Raw genomic sequence first — 22,670 nt, 5'->3', positions numbered from 1 at the left:
CTCGAACTTTGAACTCCAACCTTTCTTGTTGTTCAAGGACCTACCCGCTGCGCAAACCTTTACGCAGGGCTTGTGCAACACCATGTAAACAGCTCAAAATAATATCACGTAACATTTTGATTTGTATGCAGTTAACTTTGCCTACATTTTAAATTATAACCACTTTTTTTCCAAGCTAATATTGAATGCAACAATGTTAAATCTGTAGTTATACTTCACGAGTGGACGCATACATGACCGCGCAATCAAGATTACCATATAATTTCAGTTCATACAGGTAGTATACACAATAGAGCCACTTTGGGTCCTGGGGGTTTGTTTTGTTTGACAACTTTATGGAATATTGATGTCAGTGTCTAAAAATATGTAAACATATGCATAAAACATAACAGACCCCAAATGTAATGTAACTACTCCATTCTTCAAAGGACAGACGCAACGATAAAACTGAAACATACAATGGTATAGGAAATATATTCTATACAATGATACCAAATATATATTCAAAAGAAAGTAAACAAAAAAATAAGCAAGGGAAAAAGTAAATATAATAACAAACAAAACTGAAATATACACAGATTTCTTTGTGAAGAAAATAGAAGGAAATGCGATTAGTGATTGCAATTGTATTTTCCCCCACCAAATCATTGTTTGTTCAATTCAGAATAATCTCTGAAACCTTTTAAAACAGGTATTCTATAACGTAAACAGACACTATAGCAGTATTCTAGCAGAGGGCGCTATTGGTCCATAGAGAACCTTCTGTATTCAGCAATGTTTGGTCCGGTTAGGTTTAGAAAAAATAATACTACAAATAAACACACTGCTAAATGTTGTCAGTTGTGAAATGAAACGTATCCAATTGGTCACATAGTTTGAGATCATGGAGCAAGTGCCAAGTAGGGCCACAACTCTGCTGGTGTATATGAAAGAAAACTACCTCAGAAATACTTTTAAAGAAAGATGTCCTCATGTGAAATCAGCTGGTACAGTATTTGAGAGTGGAAACATGGAGATTGCCGACCCTCATGTCTTTGTCACTGGTGTTATGGGGCAGCAATGTCATGAGAAACTACGTGTACAGGTCAGCTTAAATGACATATTACATAAACCAATAAGAGTATAGAACTTTTCCTTGAGCCAATGGCAGCCTTCGTTTCATTACCTGGCGTTTAATTTCGACCATGGGTTTGTCAAGTTTGTTCACCAGCACGCCCCGCTTTCTTGCCATCTGTTCTCTGCACTGACCCGCACGCCGTTTTTAAGGTCTGACCCACATCATTTGAAAACAAAACGTAGTTTTTATTTATTGGCAGAATACACACTCAGACCCCATACTTAAAAGAAGCAACACAATGGTCTTAAAATAGCAAATGCAAATCCTAAATGTATTAGGTAATTGTTATGTTGAAATTCGTCAATGTGGACCCAATGCTATCCTTACAACTGGATAGTTTAGCACTACACAATATCACATATGATAGGGTTTTTTTACATAGCAAAGGCAGGCTAACTTTAAATGTAAAATAAATAATGTTATATGATTATTACCATTATTAATACTCAAGTAAAGTTCGTCAAAATTGTACTTAGTTATAGTCCTTGCGTAAAGTTACTTATCACTCTACACCAGTCAATTTCATCAAGGGCGAACATACTGATAACTGACACTTTCTTGATATTGACATTGACTGAGGGCCTTACAGCTTTGTAATGCTTACAAATTGTACTTTCAACAGTACAAATCAACATTCGCATTTGAGAAAAACCTGTGAAAAATCGAATTACACACATTTCGAGAAAAACAGTTTAATGTTCCTAGAAATGTCGAAAACGAGTGCATCCAATGCCTCTGTACTCCATTTCCTTCTCTTGGTCTCCAACTATATAATGGAGTGTGGGCTCCTGCGTGTGAAACTGTGGACTGCGGTCAGCCACGTTGGAGCCCTGCTTGTGTTGTTTTGAAGCGAGAAAAGGATGCTGGGTAGAGCCAAAATGGCGTCTGTTTCACCTAGTGCGGAAACGGGATCCGCCTACAGCGCCGTGGCCAATCCGATCGCTCGTTTCATCCACACGGCGTTTCCTTCCCTAGCGTCCATACAGTGAAGTCAAAGGCCGCTTGAAAACTGCTCGAATGGGTTGGCGGAGAGGATTAAATCGAAACAAAATATGATCTTTTGATGGTTTACGTTCACCCAAGCAAGACTACCAGAGCACAAATGGAGTGTTAAAGGTTCGTAGTATGCGGTGACGATGAAATAGCTACGCTGTAAACGACTTTTCGTGGATATTTTAGTCTTTTTTTTTCGTTGGACGTGTGTTTGTTGGTCTACATGGTTTTAACAAGCTATCGCTAGCCTCGATTCCCGTGAGCTGCTTTCGAGCTACGATGGTTGTCGTGAGTTTATGCGGATGTCTCCGGACAAGTCTTTACTAAACCGACGGCGACAAATGGGACCATCCAGCATCGGGCGAAAACATCGCGGCGTTGACTAAACATTAAAGATTCAAAATCTATTTGAATTTGTGGAAATTCAGACGGAGGTAAGTCGCATTTTGATGTTCCTGCATAGCTAACGCGTTAACAACAACAAACTGACTTGCTGCCCCCATGGTAAACTCTGCTTGATGTTTGTTGCGACAAAGGTCAACTTGCAATGTCTTCATTTCCTTGGGATTTTTTAACATTTAGCATACATATATATTTAACTCTGTTTTGACTGGAAATATAAACGTGTTTTAGTGTGTGGCTCTCTTTGAATGCAGGCTTTCTATGGTTATGCGTAGCTGTGTTGTGCTGAGAATCTGGTTTAAAAAACGTGTGTTTTACACATTGGTGTAACGTTAGCTTTTCAGTTGTTTCTATACCTTTTCACTTGTTTTAAATGACTGGCCATGTGTGATAGGACTGGCTTTGAAGTGTTTACATTTTAGAATTAGATTGGAATGTTTTGCAACTAGTGTTGTATACATTGATACAATATGTATACTTGGATACAGACTAGCATTTGTTTTTGAAAGCTTTTCATGGAAGCAAAAATGAATTTACTTACACTGTCCATATTCAGTAAGTTTTATGGTAATATTAGGGGGAACTGTGTTGATTACTCTCAGGATGAGCCCCTTGGAACACTTGTAATATCCTTGAGAGTAATTATCATTGCAAGTGTCAAGGGAGTGTGATAATAACACCCACATGTTTACATATTGTTGCTTGTCAAAGTGGCCCTAGTTATTTGGCGATTGATCTCAAGCAATACTAGCCTACCTGCTTTTCCAGTTAAGTGTGCAAAGCGTCATAAATTCAACTCATGAAGTACTTTTTCTTGCTGGTCTCTTCCAGCACTAAAGCAACATGGATGTGATACTAGCCTGACTATGAAGTAAGCATAGGTTAGGTTATCAGAACTAAACCCACAATGAACTTGGAGAAAATATGGGTGCTTTTTAGGACTATTTAAAGAACGGTGCTTAGAAATTCCCACAGGCTATCAGGAAGTGCCTGTATATAGTTAGACTAACAGCGGGCTGTGTGGATGGATACCTGTCACAATTACCAAAGTTAGTACAGTGGAGTGTTTGTGTTTTCTGTGTTAAATGGGATATAAAGCAGTACAACAAGGGGTGGATTTGAGCTGCAAAGGAAATGGAATATGGAGGAGAAGCTCTTGACTTTGGTGCAGTACCAATGCTGTGGAAAACACTGCAGTGCCGCTGGTGGTGTTTTCCACCAAGATACTGAGAGTGTTTTAGCTTGTTGGGGCGTTCATGTTGACTACACTGCAGAGGCAGTGATGCATATCTCTGTCTCTCTTGAGCTCGCATAGGTCCTATTTCTCTGTGCTACAGTTTAAGCCTTGAATGGTATCACATGCCCAATTCTGTTGTACAAAGAGATTAGGATGTGTGGGATTTAAAAACAAACAAGGTTTAGCAGAGTTCTTTTAAGAAAGCCGATCTGTAATACATTAGCATATCACCCATGTGTTTACTTGTGAATGCTGGATAACCCACACATGGAATCACAATCCCATTGAAAGTGCAGTTTGTCACTAACACATGGTGTGTCAATACATTTCTTATTTGGTCTTGGATAATATATGCTGTACACACATTTTTCCCAGGTCTGTTGTATAGTGGGCATGTGCATATATTCTTATCGTTTTGTTTTTGACCCATAATGCATTCTATTAAGATTATTGCACTGGACGGATAAGAAGCCAATCCAAGAGAGTATCGAGGACCATGTTGTGTTGTCACCTTAATCAAAATTAATGTCATTTTATGCTGATATCTGCTGTTAATGCAGAAGAGTTATGATATCTACTTCTAGTAATACTTAGGGATATTTCAGTCAAAATAAACCGTGTCATGAGTAAGGATCAGGGCCATGCTATTTTGCCTTCCTGAACTTTGTGTTCCATCAGGTTCCCATTAATGATCGCTAGATTTGGCCTCTGTTCCAAAAGTCGTATGACAGAGAATTAAACCTTGCCATCTGCTTGCAACAGGAAATGGAGTTGGGGTCAGAAAGCTCATGGGCTGAGATTGTAGCTTGGGGTTATATGTTTAGTGCAGGCCTCATAGAAAGAGAGGCAACATTTCTATGTTTCTTATCTCCCATTGCCCAACAGTTGCCCTTGTGTCTCCAGCTCCATTAATAGTCGTTTTGGCCGGATGCGGAACATTAACTAACAAAGTGCTTTTGTTAATCAAGCCTGATTGCCATGTTTTTCCTCCTCCATCTTAAGATGTTAGCTGGCCGTCTCGTGCTTTGGTAGATCCCCAGATGTGTTTGGGAAAGACAGGTTGATTTGTAGACAGGGACAACTGAATTCCTGCCTCCGTAAGAAAACACAACAAAAGGGAAAGCTAAAGCACGAGATGCTCATGATTGTGGTTGTTGGGTGGCTTGATGGTTATATTTCATACACCCAACAACCAGAATTACAGTTCAGTGGCATGCAAATATGAATACATGTCAGGGATGAAGAGACAAGAGACGGCAGTTAAAACCACTGCAGTAGTTGCTAAGCAGATATCGTTCTTCTAAAAATGACTCTGCATATTCACTTTTTAACAACAAGGCTTACTATATCACATAAACCACACACAAATACCACATTAATCAAACTGCACAGTGCACACCGGTTTCCTGCCTGCTGTATTCATACACTAAACATGTTTTTGTGGACAACAAGGCTTCTCTCGACTAAAGAGTTTTCTAGCGGACAGCTCTAGCGTTTAGTTGACTTTGTTTCAAGGGCTGAGAAAGAGTGTTATTATAACAGCAGGGTACGTTGTGCTTCAAATAAAATAAAACGGTAATAATGAACCTTTGAAATATATATTAAAATGTACACAGAAAGCGCATGAGTCACAGCATACCGTGTTGACCGAGCGGTCAGCCTGTCAGCGGTAAACAGCAGAAGCTCCAGTAAGGATTCCTAATGTGTTTTGGAACAAGCAGCAGGGACACACACACTGAACATTTATTCTGTCTGAATATAAAAACCCAATAAATACTTCTCGACAAAATATGCGTCAGCAAAATGTACCTCCGCGCATAACGCCTTCATCATCAAATGAAATCCTACATTTTTTGTTTCCAGAAGTCAGAATGATTATGTATTATAGGTCTATATATGTTGATACAAGACTGACTCATTGCTGCTGCTTACACCGATTATGAGAAAGGAACACACGTTGTCGGGGATAATTGAGCTCCGTGTTTTGTTATGATGCCGGCACTCTGCAGGCTGTGCTCGGATGGCGTGGATATGGAGGCGACTTTTTACCTGCAGTTAGTATCACTCAATGTGGGCAGGATCCTCAGCGGAACATCAACACAACACTTGCTGAAACCTTTCTTCTGTTACTACAACATGTTTTTTTTGTGGGTCGGACTGAAGAACAGACTTAGCAGGTCAAAAAGTAAGTTGTGGATGGGCCACTAAAATGCACACACGGTACCTACACAGTGCGGAGCTTTATGGCTTTTGGTTGGATGTAAATTTCCACTTTCGATTGCTTTTCTTTGACCACCATTGGTCTGCATCTTTCATTTGCTCGACTAAGGTTGTACAAATAAAAGTTTAATTTACTACCTTGAACTTTCATAAGTTGGAAACAAAAAGGAGCCTTGCTGTGCTTTACAATGTTGTGGAAACAGCATCGGAGCAGAAAGTAGTTTGCCTTTCAGTGCCGCAGAACTTCGTGGTAGAAATGACTGATTGTTAAGGATACAAATGGTGGTTATTTTTCTGCCCTCTTGCCCACTTCAAATTTGTGATGATGATTAGATGCTGACATTGTGTGCAAAACCCTCCCTAGAATATGGCTGCCAAACTCTTAAGATCCTTTTTGACGGATTATTCAGCTAGCTGTAAGAGGGGGAAGAAGGCTATTGCTGCATTTCCAGCACCCACTCTGCCTGCCCTCTGTCCGGGCAGGCTCTCCCCTCCCCCTCTTGTGCTGAGAGAGTGGTCCTTTTAGGTAAACAAGCATGGCTACTCCTGTTTCTTGCCTCTCTTTGTCTGTCTCTGCCTTTCTTCTTCTCTCTCTGTCTCTCCCTCCTTCCCCTCTCGTCCTCCCTGTTTGAGTTGTGTAAATCTTTTATAGCTGCTATTCTACTAGCACAATCTCTGCGGATACTCAAATGGCATCTGAAGCCCTTTGAAATTCAGCCTAGTCCTTTGCCCCCTCCTCTACCCTCCAAGAAAAATGGAACAAAATGGCGGGCCCCAATCTTGTGGTTTCCCTCAGGGACTGAGGAGCCTCATTTTGGGGTTTAGGAGGTCCTGGTGGTTGATGGCATCTTTAACTCGTGATAGGTTGTGCTTACTTCCTAGCCTTCCGCTGAGCTGCTCTTGATAATATTTTCTCATCCCTGAGTCTCTTGCACATCAAAGGGACACGATCTCTATTCGGGCCTGCTGCTGGTTCTCCACAAATGTGGTTTGAACAGACTTGACTTTTGATCTCTCTGGTCGAAGCACGGGAAAAGAAAATGTTGTGCTCTTGCTTTCATGTGAAACATAGGGACATGCTTAATAATAATTTTACAACATTCAGAAAATGTCACACACAAGTAAACTCCCACAGTTAGTTATTTTGGCATTTCTTGCGAAAATACATTATAACATTACCTTGCAAACAACTTAACTTTGTTGCCATATTGATATAAGTATTCAAAACCACATGATAAGAATATGTGAAGAACCACTGATAAGCGTAGCTGTAATATGTAATATACATTTATGTAAAAGGTTGCTTGGTGGACAGTTTGGACTTGTGGAGCTTGGTGTTAGTTTGACTGTTAATCTCCATCCATACTAACTAGCCTGAAACCGCTTATTCAATGACCAATCACATACAGTTGGCATGCTCGTTGTGCATGCCACTTCATGTATGGCCGCTCACACTACTGGACCCGCAAATTTCACTAACAGCTCAAAACATATTTAGTTTGTGGATGTTTGCAGTATAAGCATTATAAAATGCAAAATTGAACTGCGTAACAGCTGCAATGTTAAACAACAAGATCAGAGAGGCCTGTTTTTTTTTTACTTCAACCACTCGTAGTCAAGGCTGAAGTCAATTGTTTTCTTCGGGTGAAACTTCACGTAACAGGGCTGTGACAAATCGGGGAACTACATGTGGAGACTTAAAAGACCCAATAATGCAGCAGTGGAGACAACACGTACGTAGAATCTTTAAACTGAAAGCGGGTCAGCAGCATTTTCAATAATCTCTTTTTAGGTTTTAGAAAACACTGGATGTGTTTCCGCTTTAGACATAAACATAGAAAAAGTTTTAAAACAGATGTATTATTATACATCTGTTTTAAATCTGGACGTTGTCTTAGTTTTATTCTGAAACATCCCAAAGCGGTCTAGCCATTACAGGTGCACGGTTGTCTCCCTGTTACTTAACAATATAACTTGTTCCCTTATACATCATTCAGTAGTTTTATTAACTAATCAACATACTTGTCATATACTTGCAACCATTGAAATATCAGATCAGTTGCTCAATGGTTTATCTTAGAGAACAGTGACAATAAAAGAATGTCTTGGCTATAAAAATACCCGTCCCCTCTGTGCGTGTAGCTCACATTAACCTGAGCAGGTAGAACTCTCAGACAAATGGCCGTGGGCCTAGGTGTAAGCAGGCATGAATTAGGGGCGCTTCAAAACTGTACACAAACGTTTTTGTTTTGATTGGATTTGCTGCCGAGCAGAAGGCTGCACCGGATGATGTATTATCCATACATAGCTTTGGTAATGTTCACAGGTTAGTCGGTCAGGTCTTGGAGCGGGTGGCAGAGACCGTCTGTGTGATGTGTCCCTCTGGGCTCGGCTGTTCTGGTCTCTTCAGACTGTTGCTGACACGCAGGGAAAAAGACGAGACAGCCTTACCTGCCCTGACACAACGGGCTTTGCTGCTTTTCCTCTTCAAAACAAAACTAAAAAACCGTGTCTGTACTTTTTAACGTACTTGGCTAAATAACGGGTGTCTGGTTTAGGTTAACCACGGTTTAATTTACTTGTATACGGAAAATGAAGAGTCTATGCTGTTGTATTCCTATCCCAAGAGGACTCCCCGTTGTGCAGACTCTTTTTCTATTCTATAGATATTTATTGACCTCAGTAATAACTTAATGCAACTACTAAATATCTTGTATGAAATACGCCATGACTATCTTCTTTCACCTTTTTGGAGTTTAAGCTCACTAATAGAACTCATCATCTTGACAAAATAATCATGTGGAATGGATGGGGAATGCTTTGTTCGTGAAAGCAGTGCTGTGCTTTTTGTTTCGCTGCAGATGAGGAACCGGATCTTGTGTCTAGTCCAACCAACCTTTGTCACACTGGGATTAAAAATTGTCTTGGATTTATTGCCATAATAAGAATTGCCTCATTCCTGAGTCCTGTTGTTCCGAAAGGCAGAGGACTTTTATCTTTCTTTCATGTTTTCATGTTCATAGACTTTAAGATGAGATAGGGGGGTAAGGCTGTTAGGACAAAGTGTTGGGTGGGGGAGGGTAGAGGTGGTGTGGCCTGGCTGAATCTCAATCGCCAAGGTCCTTCAGCAGGCCTGGCCTTTTGATGGGCCAGCTGCAGCCATTCATCCAGCCATTTACATTGAAATGCAACAACAGGAAGGGGGAGGGGCGGGCTTTGGGGAGATGGGCCTCTGCGCCTGTGCGGGTGGGATGTGAATGAAGAGCAAAGGCGTATCTAAATACCAAAGACATGAGGTCCGTCAGTCGGGGCCCATGCCCCTACTCACCCATATACCCCCCCCCCCCCCCCCGCATTCTGTGGGGCAGTTTACGCAACACAAAGGATCTAAGCACCCTTTCTGACCAGTGCATGCGTTTCCCCCACTCAGCTCTTTTCTGTCTTTACAGCCGGCCTGGTGGCTATAAAGAGGCTGTGATCCATCCCAGTGTCTGTTTTACACCACTTTACTGCACCTATTTCTGATGTGTGTTTTTGTACTTGACATTCGTCATATCTCATGGTTTATGGCCTCCAGACAGTTTGAATACTTTTGTTATTGTTTTTGTCAGGGTTTATTTTTACAGCCCGTATGGCTTGCGGATTTTAGGAAGAAGTTTTGGTTCTGGGCCCGCTTTAATGAAGGTCATGTTGTGCTTGTTGATGGGTAGGAAAAAAACTGCATACAAAGTGTAGTTCAGACGAACGAGGCCAGTGTGTCATTTTTCGGAGTTTCCAGCTTTCCAGGATCACTTGGATGTTCTCGTAGGTGTGCATGGGACTGTCATTGGGAGGCATTTTATGGAAATGTAACAACATGTTCAGAACAGCAGTAGCACTGCATTATAAATCACAGCCTTCTCATTAAATTCATTGAGACCACTGCGTTTGCACCCTAGATGCAGCAAGAAACAGACAGAAATCCAGAATCCGGATCGTTTCTACCATAAGACAATCATCTAACTGTAAAATGAATAGCATAGCTTGACTGTTTTATTGTTGATCATCGAGATGAAGGATAAACGACTGTTTCCATGAGAACATGCCACAATGATTAAAGGCTGTATCATACTATTATATACAACTATTCAATATTATGGCTTTTGATACATTTTTAAACTATTGGCTCTAATAATTTAAATGGCATTACCGGCTCATGTTTTATCTTTTCATTGGTACTGGGCCCAAAATGCCCACACCAAATATTCCTCTGTCATTTTGCCTGCTGACCTTAGTACCAAGACAATGTCAGGCAAGTTACCAACTAGAAGTTGTTTCATTGGAGGTAATGACTGTGCAATATATACCTGGCTGTCTAATTTTGTGTATTTTGTAAATTGTGTGCTTCTTGTATATATTTTTTCTATCTTGGGTGTAATATTAAGCTGTCTTTGGCTCTTCTTGCTGTACAAATGAAAATTCCCCCTCTGTGGGACGAATAAAGGTATTCTGAGTCTGATTCTGATACCATAATCATCCAACTTTTGTTTTGATGTTCCCCGTAGTGACTTTGAAGTACTCGCACTACAACACTGCGAGTTAAAATCCCAACCATTAAATACAGAAATGACGCAGAGGGGGTTAACAGGATGGGACATAAATAAAGGACGTGCTGCCCCTCTTACAGTAACGTAGCTTTGAGTGTCGGCAGTTATTCCTCCGCCTCATGGATTCTGTGTGCACTTATGGGATGGTAAAAAAGGTATCACATTTTGGCTTTTGCCTATGGGTGGTCTGTGCTCCTAGAACGTTTTTCTGTAGTATTTCCAATTTGAAAAACCAAAGCAATAGAATAACAATGACATGTTGTCCTTCTTATGACTTTTTATGGTGTTAGGAAACAACGACTCACCTTTGGATCTATTATATTGCTTATTTTCTATTTCAGTGCCAATTTGTATTTCTTGTTTTTATGTTGGCATACGTCAGCATGCAGAGTTTGTAGAAGAAAAGCTGTCGATCTCCGGTGAGGAGTGGCTTGCTCCAATGAGAATAGCTGGTCCACCTTAAAGGTCAGCCCACCTTAAGTGACAGTTAGCCGCTGTTGTTGCTAGCTTTGCGCTCACCCCTTTACTTTGATCGGTCTGTTGCAAAAAGGAAGTGTGAACCTTGCTTGGGGTTTTTAGGAATTGTTAACATTTATTCACAAACAAAACAACTCTACACAAACTGCACAGCTACGTTCACAGCTATGGTTACTGTCGGCAACAATACTTTCTAGGCTGCTGCATAGTGACCTACAGTAGAATCACTCTCTCATGCTCAAAAAGTCTTCTGTCAGACTAAGCTTTTGATTGTGAAGGTGTGATCATTACTTTGCTTGATATTTGATACAAGAAGCAAAATGACAACACGTGGTGTTTCCAATTTTAGCTCACCCACTTACTTTCAACAGTGCTGTGTCTTGTAAAAATGACTGAAATATAACATTGACTTCTAAGAAATAGTCAACAGAATACACAAAGTAAAAATAATCATTCATTGCAGGCTTGAATCATAAAACAATCTCTTCACTAAACTCTTAAGTCAGAGAAAGTGAAAATAACATGTCTTGTCTTTCCTTGGTGCAGGGCGGCAATTAGCTGGTATGTTTAAGCAGAGCAGTCGACAGGGAGTGGAAAATCACATCATCCTCAGTCAGCTTGCTCAGGGACTTTCCCTCCTGAATATGTGGCACTTCTTAAAGCTACAGGCCGCTGTGTGTTGGGCCTTTTGTATTGAAGCTTGTACATCCACATTGTATGCCTGTGTTTCAGATGGTGTAACCACTTCACCTACTTAATGGTTTTGCCCAGAAAGGAAGCAGTCTAAAAGAGAAGTAGAAAACAGGAGAACAGGAAATATAGAAGACATTTTAGGTCAACCTTGAGCTACCAATAATCTTTCCAGCATTTCACTGTGTTTGTCTGCCAGGTCTGGGAATAGTCACAGATCTGTGACTGCTTGACTAGAGTTAACCAGGCTCTGATCTTTAAAGTCCCCTTTTTATACTAGAACCTTCTTTCCTATAAATACACTGGTGTGTGTGTGTGTGTGGTGTGTGTGTGTGTGTGTGTGTGTGTGTGTGTGTGTGTGTGTGTGTGTGTGTGTGTGTGTGTGTGTGTGTGTGTGTGTGTGTGTGTGTGTGTGTGTGTGTGTGTGTGTGTGTGTGTGTGTGTGTGTGTGTGTGTGTGTGTGTGTGTGTGTGTGTGTGTGTGTGTGTGTGTGTGTGTGTGTGTGTGTGTGTGTGTGTGTGTGTGTGTGTGTCACTCATACTCCCTGCAGTGAATCTTTTTATAGAAACAGCAGCCAGCAGTGTGATCTCTGGCGTGGATGTAGGACAGTGTTTTATTTCTCCTCATTACTTATGCAAAGCCAGTTCTCACCCACAATCACTGCATAGCCTGTTTGAATGTACAGTGTTCTTAGCCCTTAAAACATCAGATGTTTTATTGCGTGTGCTACACGTTCTGCACATCTGTTGTTACTGCTACTCCTTCCGTAGAAACATAGGTTTTTTTTAAATATTCTGTTCCTAGCTTTAGATGTGGGTTTCTTATTGTAGAGTCTTGGAAATTGCTTTACCTAACAATTTTGTTTTAATACATTCTAGAGTTTCTTTAACAATGATGTGTGAGCTTGGGGGAAACTGTGAGAAGAAATGATATTAAACTTGTGACACCTGTGTTACTTATTTCTCTGGAGATATTCGGTGGTTGATGCTCAACATCACCAGATCACTAACTTGAATCTTTAACGTCTGAAGACTGTTTGACCCCCCACCCCGCATGAGCTGTTGCTGCGGGTCCCAAAGGCCCAGAGCTGCTTCTGGGACGCACTGAGGTCCATCTGGTTGCATCACAACCATTGTGTCGAGCAGTGTGAAATGCACGATTAGTATTTGGCTACATTCACACTCATGTTTCTGATTTGAACGCGCTCTTTAAAGAAAACTATTTCTGTACACTGGTGTTCAAGCACCATGTTAGAGATGATGATCTTTCATTTAAAAATCCTGAGAACAAATATCAGATTAGCATTCACGTGCCAGTGTAAACAGGAATCAGATCCTCTACTCAGTGGTTGGCTGCTTAGTTACGATATATCAATGTGTCTCATATAATAAAAGGTAATGTTTGAGTCTTAGGATCTACCTTTATCATTTCCCCACACACTCTCAAATCAGTTGAATAATACTTCAAATGGATTATTAAATGCAGAATTTTCCGCGACATTCAAAAGCTGGAGCATAGACAAGAAGGTTGGCAATGCCTGAAATTAGTTATCCATGTTATATTACACATTCGAAGACACGCTGTCATCAAGACTGTCGCATAATAGGGGCGTGACAAATCAGGGAAGGCTAAGGAGTGACTGATTTTAGAACCAATTGAAAAACAAAAATGTCTGTGTGTTGCATTGAAGGACTCCGTTTCGAACAGTCCAGACTTAAGCGTAACCCTGGAGTTTTCTAAAACAGGTTCATCAGCCTTTTCAAACGTCTCTGTTTAAGGGCCTGGAAAATCCCTGCGCAAGTATGGTGGCTAGGCAAAGTGTAGAAAAAGTTTCATTGATAGTAGACATTAATGCTCTATGCTGTCGGAAAACCACACCTGGAAGACCGATGGGATGGGTGTAGTCGCTTATCGAATTAAATGGCCTCCTGCATTGAAGTTGCCTTTTGGTTTCCTTGTCAAATGTTGGATATTAGAGCCCCACCATTAATGTCTTAATAATGTATGCTGCAAACATGCATGTGTTTTACCCTGAGCATTTCTTTAGACTATATTTGCCAGAGGCTGTTTTGGGTCATACCACAAAAGGTGTCCCATGGTTTTGATAAACATCTGTTTGTGTGAGCCATGTGGCAAGACCGTTAAACATTTGTGAAGGAAGCGTTCCCTTGCAGAAAGGTTCAGATTTAAAAACTATATAAAGCTACAGCTGTTCTATTATGGAGGTTTTTTCCGGTTTTAATTATTTAGTAAAAAGGGCTAAATTTGGAGTGGTGGCTTGATGGGGTTTTTTGTGTCCATCAGCCTAAAAATGAATACGGTCACTTCTCCATCGGACTTTTCCTGTGGATCCCAGGCCCTGCATATTCTTCAATATACAAACACTCATTGTACGTGCAACATTCCACTTAAATGTAATCATATCACTGTGTGATTGTTGGACTGGTCCGCTGACCCCGGCCCTGTGGTGCGCTGTTATGCTGCTCTCTCACACACTTGGCTCCACTCTCCCCTTGTCCTCTCTTTTCACCCCCAGCACCTCAGCTCTATTTCCACCTGCGCTTCCACTTTCTCTCATTTTCTTCCCATCTCAAAGCACAGCAGTACGCTTGCATACTGCATCCTCACATGCTCGTCTCCCCTCACCCTCTGACAGTCTCCTCCCCCATCTCCACCTCTATGCAGTAGCTCTGGTTCCTCAGGAAGCACTGCTTGCAGGAAGCTAAGGGCGTTGGACTTCACAGTTTGCCTGGTTTCCTCCTTGACAGAAATCATAGTAAATTTTGCACGCAGAGCGACAGCCTTGGTATTTTTCTCTCTTAAATTGCCGCAGAGGATTGTGGGATAGTTTACTTGCCATCTCCTTTTTTGCTGCCCCAGATGTAAATATGCAGATTAGGCAAGTCGCTTTTCTCTGCTAGCTGATTCTAATGCCTTAAGGTGTTGGTAAAAATAGAGAACAGATGTGATATCTTTTGTGTTGCAAATTAGAATCTTTAAAATACTGAATTTATTTGCGTTTCAAGAGGTTGGATTACTTATATTATGTGTCTGGGAAATATGAGATTTCAGTCGGCCGTCTGTCTCCTGAGTAGATATTCTTCTGTTTCAAAAAAGGGTTCTGCACGTCAGTACGTATGCATTTTGTTTATTTAATGCTGAGAGCACGAGGACCTTGTTTTGTTACTGTTGTCATGTATTTCTCTTGTTTTGTTTTTATAAATACACAAATGTCGCTAGATACATCCAGGAAGCAAATGTGTAGAAAGGTTTTTGAGTCACATGAGGGAGAAACTATGCAGAGCATGCTTTTTACCAGACTAACAAGCCATCTGCATCTTGTGTAATAATACTAGCACTGCTGTTCCCGTATCCTTGTGATGGTTGCATTTTATGTCTCTAAAGTATAGACTAGGCTTTTGTATTCAATGGCTACTATCCTGTATTTGTGCTCTAGTGTGCACACAGTTGACCCCAACTTTTCATCTGTGAGATCAAAGCCCTTTGCCCCATGTGATTTGTTTTAATTGTTTTCCCTTCAGACTATATGATACCATACACAACAACAGTGCGTGGGTGTGTGTGTGTGTTCACTGATGCTGCCCTGAATGGCAATGGGTGTTAATAGTACTAGTCCCTGTATCCTCTGCCTACGATGGATAGTTATGTAGCTTGTCAATGACAACCCTAGAACTGTGACTGAAAGTATACTTGCATAACCACAGACTGCAGCTGCCACCCCCTCCCCCCCTCTGTGAGCTTTGAGGTAGTTTCCCCCCTGCCTTTATTCATGCACACCTTGCTCAGGCTGATTTTCAATGAGAGATTTGTGTGTGGCTCAAGCATGTGTCAGAATAAGAGGAGGGTCTGAAATAGCTCCTTCAAGGTGACATCAGTATCATGCATACAGTTGCACCTGCAGCCATACTGTGTGATCATCTTTCTGCTCGTGCTAGCTCCGCATTGTAAACACGCAGATTGTATTGTAGAGAACACACATTTTGCATTGATGGAAAGTTTCACATCCCTGATGGTCTTGCAGCTGAATACGTGATTTAATATACGTGTGTAGAGGCAATCTGTGCCAACCAGAGAGATTTATTTAATGGCTACTTTTTCACCGGCTGAGAAATGTGTGGGTGAACGGATGGCCTCAGGCATTCAGAATCAGCACAGTGGACGGGTTCTGCGCTGTTGGAGCATGTGCGGGTGTTTATGTCGATAATGTACCATGTGCTGCTACTCCTCCATTTCCAATATTCAGAGGGCTCTGTCTTTCACCGCAACCATGGCAACTGAAAATGACAAATGGCAGAACTGTGTAAATGCTCAGGTTGTGTGTGAGGCTGAATGACAAAGCAAGCCTTCTTCATAGAGAATCGAATCAGAGTGTGTGAATAGGCTGGCCTTCACTAACTGTATCAGGCAATGCTTAGAAAACACTGAGCATGTAGAGGACTGAATGAAACTATGCAGCCCAAATGTAGTATACCGTACAATGCAGTGACTTGGCTTTTTGCCAACATTTGGAAGTACATCGACGTTTTTTTTTGTGGGTGTTTCTTTTTAGTCGGCCTCAAAAGCGCTGCTCTGTAGGCTGCTGCCGGCAGCAGCAGAACATTGCTGTATGGAAGGCTCATTTTGGTGTCTAACTTTGTGTCTAATCCTAGTGTTTAATGGTGGGTTTGATCAGTTTTGGTTGAGTTTAAATTAATGCCTGAAGATAGAGTGAGAGCTGCGACAGTGCCGGACAAACACACAGTTATGAAAATCGTATTGCTATTTGCTGGTTGTTGGGTTCAAAATGTTAAGATGTAATCGAAACTGTGTGTGTGTGTGTGTGTGTGTGTCATCGTCATCTCTACTAGACACTGCATCAGGTTTCTTTATAGGGACGGATTTCTGTTATCTTGTCGTTCTTTAATTGGATGCACAGGGCCATTAAGGAAGACATGCAGAAAATATTGATTGCTGTGAACTAGCTAAGTGAAACCAGCCCACAACAGCTGTACAAGTGAGGACAGCCATTGTAATCAAGACACAAGTCCATTTGAGAAAAACGCGCTGAAGAATCTAGTATCTTATCCGGGGAGTGTTGCTTTGGTAAAACCAGATGATGTGGTTGTCTTAAGCACTGTGCAATAGGGATGCCCCCCATTAGTCGGCTAAACGTTAGTCAGTGAAAAAACCTTTGTGTACTAAAGTCTATTAGTCGAAGGAAGAAGAAAAAAAGGCCGGAAAACCTCTTACACTTCATTCAGAGATGAGCCTGGTCCTTAAGTTCATTTTGTCGGTGTTGCTCTTTCTGAGCGTGTAAAGGACGAGGTGACAATGCAGGCAAAAAGTCTCCTCCACATACACACCATCAGATTGCAACTTCCTGAATGGCGGCATCATATCAAAACACAGAGCTTAGTTATCCCCGACAACGTGGGTTCCTTTATCATAATTGGAGGAAAAAAGCAGCAGTGAGGCAGCCGTATATCAACATATACATCTATGTCCATTCTGACTCAGGAAACGATAATTCAAGCTTTCATTTCAGGATGAGTGCATGATGTGCGGAGGTATCTTTTGCGATGAGGTATTTTTGAAGACGTGCGTATTTTCAGTGTTTCTGTTTGCCGTGTAGCATTTATTGGGTTGATATATCCAGATATGAATTACAGAAACTAAAACTAACCGCAGAGTGTGTCCTCGCTGCTTGTATCAAAACACATTTAAGAGTCCTCACCTCTACTGTTTGTACCGCTGACGGGGTTAGCGCTCAGTCCGTGAGGTGCGCTATGACTCATGCGCTTTCTACGTGTAGATTTGAATTTATATTTCAAAGGTTAATGGATACAGTTTTAGTTTGTATTTGATGTGAAGCAAAATGCACTAGGCTGTTATAAAAACATCTTCATCAGCCTTTGAAATTGTACTATTTTGGGAGAAGAATAATTAAATGATATTAATAGTCGACTAATTGCCTGAACTGACGACTATTGGTCGACTAGAAAGATATTGAGTTGGCCGTGGTGTACACGTTACAGGAACACGTGGAGAGAAGAGTGTGAGTGTGTGCTCACCTGGAAATATTTATAAGTCATGGACAAATGATACATCAACAGTGCTTTGACCTGTCATGGAGTTTGATAAAGTGCCTCTGTGTGGAGAAGTAAGGATGCTCTTCTAGCCTGGTTTATCATTTTCCGTTCCAGCTGAAGAGAGGAGGAATCAGCAGCTGGGATGTGCCGATGCAGGGAGGGAAACAGAACTGCTGCTATTCTGCAGCATCAACCAGTGTCCGTGCTTTAAAATAGGATTGTGGCATATTCTGTTGAAGGGCAGCGAGTCCAACCCACGCCGGGTGACAGGTTTATTTAGAAAATAATAGGACAGGCTGTGTTGACGTGCATCGTACAGGCAAATGTATTCTCGACCTAACAAATACAGTAAGCTCGAAGCCAGCAGTGTGGCAAGTTCGGTGTGTGAGACAGGCATGTGTGACATTAACACCACTAACTAAGGAAAACTGTTAGGTAGTATTGTCTTCATTATATCATTGTATATTATATTGTTGTGTGAATGTGGATATGTGTGTTTGTCATACAATAACGGTTTTGGTATCTGATGGAACTGGTGCCTTTGAAAATTGGCTGCTGTTGTGACAAATCCAGATCTGATTCAGAATCTGCTCACTCGTCGACATTAATTACATAATCCATCCAAAGCCATGCTCCCCGTTTGGCCCCTCTGCATTCTCATGTTTTGTCTATGCAGCAGTTCTGGCCCTTGGTGCAATAACAACAATGCTGCGAGGGGCTACCGGTTTACACTCAATTTAAATACTCCTAAGAATTTAAAGATAAGAAAAGAAACAATACATATAAATAAACCCCCAAATAAAACTCTGCAACATTTTATAGACAAAAGCAATAAAGGGTTGAATGACGGCGGTCCTGTTAGCTAAATCTGTCAGACAGCTTTTTATATTTCCTGAAAGACACAGATACATGATTTGACTGCTGTTAGTTTTTACATATGTATTAGATATCAGATCAAATAGTTTTTCTATCTCACTGAAATTCTAGCTATGGTTGTGATATCTTTTCGAAGTATACTACCATGATTTCTGATTATTTTTTGGTCGTTGTTTTGGTTTACCTGTAAAGATTATTGTTATTATTATTATAATTTATTTTTTGATTTGTACAAAGAGATGGATTTTATTTATTTTTTTAAAAACGAGGCAAATATCACAACCGCCGAAGACCATGAACTGAACTCTGTATGACTTTCGATTAGGGCTGTCACTTTACGTTCGAGAATCGATTGTACAATCGATTGGACCGACCAACACACGTTTCGAAAATGAAAAGAGGGAATCTTTTTTTAACAAATAAAAAATATTTTATTTCATTATGATTATTATTATTAACATAACTCACAAGCAAGCAGAAAAAAAAAGAATTCCGAAGTGCAGTAGGCATTGCAAGGGCTAAAAAGTAAATTCCCACCAATTGTACGCACCGGAAACAGCCTGATAGTGTCAATCGGCTGCCGCGGCTAGTGTTTTGCCAAAAAATGGAGGGCAACGGCGATCAACCTGCGCGACATGAGAGACGAGTGATAACCCCTAATCACATGAGGAGTTCGATATGGAAGCACTTCGGATTTTGGCCAGAAGGCAAAACTATGGAGAAGGACAAAGTGGTATGCAAACTGTGCGATCGTGAGTTCCCATATCACAGCAGCACTACAACTATGAGGGGGCATATGCAGACTCAGTATGATCTGGTCCACTGTCTGTGGTGGGGAATGTAGCGATCCTGCTAAGTGAAATATTTTCAACCTATTTTTATTTAGCAAGTCCTCAAGCGAATTTTAAGTTTTATTTTCAAACTATTTAACAATCGCCTGCGTATGCGAAATGTGTTTCATATGTATAATGGTAAACAGCCAGAAGCCTGCAGTAATGTTTTCCGTCATTGATGTTACGGCAGTCCATACTGCTTATTGTTTTTCGAGAATGCTCCTGTTTGTTATACACGAACTTCACGCAATAAATAATCAGAAATGCTGACCTGTACGTCTCTTGCGCCCTCTTTACATTCGTCCTAATGGCAGTGTGTTGGCCTTTATTTTGAAAATTGAAACGTAGATAATCGATTCTACAGTCGATTCAATGAAAATGTAAGCCTAAAAAAAATCGATTGTGATTTTTTCAAAAAGTGACAGCCCTACTTTCGACTAGCTACGTTTGCTACAGGGGGTCGGACTAGAAACGTTTTTATGCTTCTTCTTGCACCTTTTGAACATGAACTTTATTATTTATACTATAAAAAATCATTGTTGACATGTTAAATAAATTGACGGTGGAGCACCGTTGCATTGTTTGCTCAGCTCTAATAATGTTGCAGACTAATTCTAAGTGTGGAAAATGTCAGTGTATAATCTTCAAATTGGACTTTGTCAAAACGTAACAGATTTAGCCCTTAACACGTAACAAATCGTGCTAGATTTCTAAAAATGTTTACCCAGCCCATGTTGTATTCATAATATGAGCCCAACATGCTTTTCTAACTTTTATATGAATCCCTGTGATTACTGCAATCCCATTAATGTCTCACCAATTAAGTACGGATTGTATTTAGAACACGAGCAGCTTTTGTGTTGTTTGATGAAGCCAAGGATTAATTGAATTTAAAATTGATGAATGGTTATGAAGCAGGTCTGAACGGCATTACTATTATGTTCCAACCACTATTGTTATTGCTATCTTTCATTTTCATTGCAGCCGCATCAGAGAGAACACTCTGGATGTGCTGGGGATGTTTAACAGGCTCAGGCTGTATATTCAGAACACATGCAAGTTTCAGGTTGAGGCCAGCATTTGAAAAGAGACCTTTTGAATGTAGTTTTTTTTTTTTTTTTTCCCAGTCCAGAGAGCTTGTTACCTTGACAACAGCAGAAGATTTGTAGCGAGGGGAGCTGTGCGAGTGAGCCGAGCCTGCCGCGGCATGGCTGTGCCGAACAAACAAGCGCTGTCGCTAACTGTGTCACGAGTACTGCTGCCTTCTCACCCACGCCCCCCCTCACTCCTCTGCCTTCATTTAATACCAGGCTTTTATTTAGCTGGTTTGTTGTTCTGCTGGTACCCACCCATCCCAGCTTGTGACAGACTTACCGTTTTATCTTTTTTTTTAAAATATATATAGACACCTTTTTCCCAACTCTGCTCCCTCTTCCACCCCTTCTCTTCCTCCTTTCTGCGTTTGCTTTTATTACGTCTCATTGCTGTCGCCCTGTGTGCTGCTGATGCTTAATCTCGCACCAGAGTATTTGCTCTTAAGATCAGCGGATTGGGAAGAGCTGCCGATGTGCTGGCTGCTCACGCTGCAGCTATGGAGGATCGTTGTGCGGTGGTCCCTCCCTGCAGAAGTCAGGCTTTATCAATAATGTAGATGTTTTTGAAGAGGAGAGGTGTGGTGTGCATCTCTTTTTCTCTCTCCTCCCCATCTCCCCCTTCCCCCAAGCTGTCTCCCCACACCCTTCAGTGTCAGATTTCCTCTTGGAGCATGGAAGGGCAGATGACTGAATCTAATTAGTGACGATATTACAATAAGCCGCGATACCTGATGCTATGACATACTGAGGTCGAGCACAGGCGCTCGTATTGAGCTGCTGTTGCTTCCCTTTGTTTATTTTGTGTAGAGTCAGACTTTATATAGGTGGGTTCATCATCGACATCACAGCTCTCAGCACCATGAGCTCTCCAGTGACATACGGCATACTATATACCTTTCATCAGGCTAACACAGCAGGATAGCCGTTGCTATGTTGATATACTGATGGACAAAAACACAGTTATTATTTTGTTTTCTGTCCGCAAAATCACATTTCAATGATCACTGGTCTTTGTAAGGACCTAGTAAGCATTCAAACTGAAAACAGACCTGCGTTAAAATAATGTAAGAGGCTAATGTTGATGGGAGGGTGTTGTCTCAGAAGCTGGTGAGATCCAGTTTGATTGAAAGAGCCAAAGAGAATCGCTCACTGCAGTCTACAATGCAAAAATACGGATGTTATTGATCAGGAATATTCACTGCTGCATTTATTTTATGTAGTGTGAAACTGTTGTATTAAAAAGTTCATTTTACCAAGTTATCTGCCCCTGCACATATCTGATTGGCCAGGGCAACACCTTACTGAGTTGCGTCTGTTAGGGTTAAAGTTGAGTTGACTAACGTTTCCCTGCTGCATCCACTGTATGGGCCCCCTCACTGTGTCCTTATTCAAATCGATAAGCAGGGGGGGCTGCATTTGTTTCACACAGCAAAAGCTTTTATAAACACAACCCCTAGACTCATTTCTATCGATGTGACCTTACTTGCTTTACCACATTGCTATTGATCGGACAGCAAACGACACAGCTTTAAGCTCATGTAATATTACTGAAGTCTAGCCAGATAAACATGATTTATTTCATCCATCCAAAACAGCGCTACATGTTTGTTCTGTTTCTTGCTCAGATTCCGTGCCAACATTTCTAATCCTGTACTCGCTGTGTCCTGCATATGAACTCCACAACATCCAGCCAGCCTGTGATTTTTGTTGGAAAGGATCTACTGTGCTGCAAACACTGCAGTGGGAGCGTGAATGAATCTCCCTGCATGATGTGTGCGAGGCCTGTGACAAGCTTTATGAAATCAGACAGAGGTCAGCGCTGTTGTTGCAGGTCGCCTATCAGCTGGCTCTGATTTTGTTCTCTGATAGGACAGCCAGACACAGGACTGACTAGAGAGGTGCTCTGTAGTCCTGTGGGAGCACACTGCTGTGTTTTGTGTTATTTGCTCCATATTTCCAATATAGAAGCAGCAGTGATACCAGTTTGTTGAAATGGAAGCTCCTCTTGTAATCAGATGCCAAATGACAGAGAAGCAGGACAAAAGATGCCAGTGTC

The 22,670-nt window shown here is 41.2% G+C and overlaps 1 protein-coding gene across 2 annotated transcripts in view; it reads left to right on the top strand.

Annotated features, from left to right (window-relative positions):
* The first annotated feature begins 2,121 nt into the window (after positions 1–2,121).
* ankrd11 (ankyrin repeat domain 11) overlaps positions 2,122–22,670 on the top strand; it is a 98,014-nt gene continuing 77,465 nt past the window's right edge. For both annotated transcript variants that reach the window (XM_063882660.1, XM_063882659.1), the window contains exon 1: positions 2,122–2,544. The gene's annotated coding sequence lies outside the window, so the exon portion shown is untranslated. The remainder of the gene's footprint in view (positions 2,545–22,670) is intronic.

Source organism: Eleginops maclovinus, chromosome 4, assembly GCF_036324505.1.
Source record: "Eleginops maclovinus isolate JMC-PN-2008 ecotype Puerto Natales chromosome 4, JC_Emac_rtc_rv5, whole genome shotgun sequence".
Taxonomy (NCBI): Eukaryota; Metazoa; Chordata; class Actinopteri; order Perciformes; family Eleginopidae; genus Eleginops; species Eleginops maclovinus.
This window is presented reverse-complemented; position numbering and strand designations above follow the sequence as displayed.